Source organism: Triticum dicoccoides, chromosome 6B (assembly GCF_002162155.2).
Source record: "Triticum dicoccoides isolate Atlit2015 ecotype Zavitan chromosome 6B, WEW_v2.0, whole genome shotgun sequence".
Lineage (NCBI taxonomy): Eukaryota > Viridiplantae > Streptophyta > Magnoliopsida > Poales > Poaceae > Triticum > Triticum dicoccoides.
In genome coordinates, this window is record NC_041391.1 from 171,649,830 (window position 1) to 171,653,832 (window position 4,003).

At 48.5% G+C, this 4,003-nt stretch overlaps 1 pseudogene; it reads left to right on the top strand.

The window, feature by feature from the left end:
• Nucleotides 1-664: 664 nt before the first annotated feature.
• LOC119320984 lies at nt 665-3,667 on the top strand (annotated as a pseudogene).
• The last annotated feature ends 336 nt before the right edge of the window (nt 3,668-4,003 follow it).

Consider the following 4,003-nt stretch of genomic DNA (forward strand, 5'->3'; position numbering starts at 1 on the left):
TCAAAATTTAAAGAGGAACATCAATGAGATGTACAGTGGGCTCTGGGCCTTTTTGTTTTAGCTCTTCCTTTTTTAGCCCTTCCTACAATTTCCTTGGTCATCTCTGACTGCACTGCAGGTCCAACAAATTAATGCTCTTGCCCAGAATAGCAGCAGAGAAATATATCCAGCGCTGATCATTTCAGTGTACGCAGGCCTGATCTATTGATGCTCATGACATGAATTTTATAACAACCGCACAAAGGAGGATGTAGAGAAGGAACAAATGTATGGTCAGTGGTTTTGCTGATTCTGCCCTTCTACATGATAGGTTACACCATAATGCTCTCGTCTTCTGCTAGTCTCGGAAAAAAATGTTAAAATTAAGTCCATGAAGTTCAATCATATGTGTATAGTAAGAACTCTAGAGCTGCTAATGAATGAGAAGAAAACGTCTTATATTTTGTTGTATTAATATGTACTCCCTCTGTAAATAAGTATAAGACATTTTTTATCACTAACCGCCTTAATCATTAAGGATGTATTCCCTACAAACATCTTATATTTTGAGACAGAGGGAGTACTAATTAAAAAGACATAATACAACCAGTGGCAAAGCCCATCTAAGCTTCAACGTCCCCAACCACCTGACACAGCCAGTACGGTCTAGCTAGACAACCCCGCCATGCACGTACGTCTGATGATCCTATTTTTTCGACAAAGAGAATATATTAATATCGCGAAGATATCAACTAAACCCGGCCTCTATACTAACAAAATGTCCAAAGGCATCAAGAATACACATAGCCAAAAAAGAAAATAAAAAGAATATAAGAAAGAAAAAAGACCCCGCCACGGCCACGATGAACAATCACTAGCAGCAGCAGCACTCTAACCACATCTCATGATCCCATGTCTATGCTATCAGCTTCGTCTAGTTTATTTTTGTTACCTTGTGGTGTCTTTATATTCTATTCCAACACCAAATCCAATTGTAGTTCTAGTCAACAAGGGAGGGGAGAAGATGGGTCGGGGTGGGAGCACTCTGGTTGGATGTGGCAAGAACTAAGAAGAGTGCATGCATGTATTCGCTGCATCTGCTTGCATGCATGCATGCACAATGATGTTCATCATGCATTTGATAGTGTCATGCTTCCTCATGCTCATGCATATGGGAGTCTGAGCTTGATCCCTGGGACCATGGCTGGCTGGCCGGCGATATGCATGCATGTGCAATCCCTAGAATTGATCGAGCGCATAGTTTGAGAAAGAATGAAAAAGACCCGAGGAGCTTCTTTATTTTCGTGCGTTGACACGCATCATCTTCATGTGCCCCACACTGGCCCTGTCGCCCTCATCACGTCTTCTCGTTTTTACTCCCAGTGCAATTAGTAAACAATGTCGATCAAGTCTTAATCTTCTGCCAGCAATTATATATGAGATCAGCTCAGCATGCGAGCATTTGCAAGTAATTATATAGCAAAATTAAAACTAGAAATTACATACTGGATTAGACCTATAGTAATATTTCTTGATCAGTCCGCATTGTAATAATCAAGTCCCTCGGGAGAAAAAATTCTGAATCTTTTTTTTTATCTTGATTTAGGAAGAAAAAATCATTAACCTGTGTCTTTAATCTCACACATCGGTATAGGATGTTTAGACCCTTATTGGTAGCAAATTACATAGATATGGTTGACATGCTAGTAACTAGAGCCTGCTGCCAACATTTTGAATGGATCCCAACCAAATGCTTTTGGCAAAAGATGTGTCAGTAGGCATGCCAAAGATGAAAAGCCTAATGGTAGAATATTCTCGGTGAGATGTGGTGGATAAAGGACATAAAGCTGGACTTGCTTGGGAATAAACCTAGGGATTATATCCCACGGCAAGCATGCACGCAAAGGGAGTCGATCTGGATATACTCCCTCCGGTCCTATTTAGTTTGCGTTTAACTTTTTCCCGTTTTTCCCGCAATGCTCTGCGCGTGAGGCTTTTTCACCGCTTTTTTCCAACTTTGTCCCTCCACTTCTTCAGGCGCTGTGCTTCGTCGTCCTATCACTTCACCTCCTCATCTCATCTCTGTATGGATCCACTTCTTTGGGCATTGTGCACGCAGAGGACGGCGAGCTTGCGGACCATGGCGTGCTCTTGGCTGGTAGCATCCGCACGGCGGCGGCGTGCACGCAGAGGACGGCGAGCTTGCGGACCATGGCGTGCTCGCGGCCGGTGGCATCCTCACGGCGGCGGCGTGCACGCAGAGGACGGCCAGCTTGCGGACCACAGCGTGCTCGTGGCCGGTGGCAATCTCACGGCGGCGGCGTGCACGCAGAGGACGGCGAGCTTGCGGACCACGGCGTGCTCGTGGCCGGTGGCATCCTCACGGCGGCGGCGTGCACGCAGAGGACGGCGAGCTTGCGGACCACGGCGTGCTCACGGCCGGTGGCATCCTCACGGCGGCGGCGTGCACGCAGAGAACGGCATGCTCGCGGCCGATGGCATCCTCACGGCGGCGGCGTGCACGCAGAGAACGGCGAGCTTGCGGACCACGGCGTGCTCGCGGCCGGTGCCATCCTCACGGCGGCGGCGTTTGCGCATAGGACGACGAGCTTGCGGACCATGGCGTGCTCGCGGTAGTTGGCGTGCACACCGAGAACGGCATGCTCGCTGCCGGTGGCGTCCTCTCGGCAGTCTGCGTGCACGCCGTGGACAGCAAGCTTGCGAAGGACCGCGTGCTCATGGTGGGCGCCCAAGAGGAGAAAGACGGCGTCGTCTAGGTGGAAGCGAAGGACAACAGCCAACAGGCAGAGGAAGTGGACATCGTCCTCTGATGCTTGCGTTGGAAGGGCATGCACTCACGGAGGACGCCGCTCGTGTAGGACGATGATCCATGTTCCATGCATGCATGTGGCGAACAAGAGAAGTGCGGAAGACAGAGGAGAAGCGTGCAGTTTGCTCTCTTCATGGGACTTGATTTATGGAGTGGTTCTCTTAGTTTTGGCTGGAATTACAAATCCGTGGCGGCAAACTAATTTTTGCAGCTAATTTTTGAAGCTACTCCATGGCGGCCTGCTCGGTTTAGGAGGGAACTGGAATTTTGCTGGCTCGCATGCAGCGCCGGAGAAAGAGATAGAAGTCCGCATGCAGCGCTGGGAACGAGGCGAGAGGAAGGAGAGCCAATCAAGGTTGCATGCACATTTATTAGCACCAGCTGATCTCATTCATGCGCGTAGGGCCACAGGGGCAATCTCGTCCAGAAAACAGCCAGCGACCCATGTCTTGGTATGCGAGTTTGCTCTTAGACGCAGAGAAAAAAGGACCGGAGGGAGTACTTAGCCAGTCAGGCTTTCCAAGAAAAGCTCTATGGGAATTAGTAGGAGCAAACCCCAATACATGCCAATTGCCCCTCCTCTCAAAAGATCACTGCGTGGCTTTTCTCCTCCTTTGTTTTCCATTCTTTCTTTATTCCCCTCTTTGCCCTTTTGCAATCCAGGCATGCTTCCTGACACTTGCTTTGTGCTGCTGATTCTGACAATGAGGGTCATGGGAGTACCTGAACTTGGCCTGTAGTCTTATATAATGAATTTTTTGATGTAGAATGTGCCTTGCAGCAAAGAAAAAGAATCTGGATGAAGTACCTACCTCAGAAGAGTCCAAGAGCTGGCTCCTGGGAACAGTGATGATATGATAGATAAACAACAGCTTTCCTGCAAATGTATCAGCAGATGCGAAGAGCCAGAGAGTGCTACTGTACCATGTTGCAGAGCCATCTGCATTGCAGATTCATAGTTTGATCAGAGAACAGCATAAGCACAGGCAACCAATTAATGAATCATCAAATAATCATGGACTGCTTGAGTATTGCGTGGGCGGCGGATGCCTTGCTTTCAAGTGCGTCAAGGTTTTGGTCCAGGGATTTCAGCAGCAAAATCAGGATTTGGGGAGGCGGTCCAGGAAGGCTACCCAAAGGCTCCCTCCCACATGTGGGAGGAGGGCATATATGTTCTTGGTGGACACACGTCCC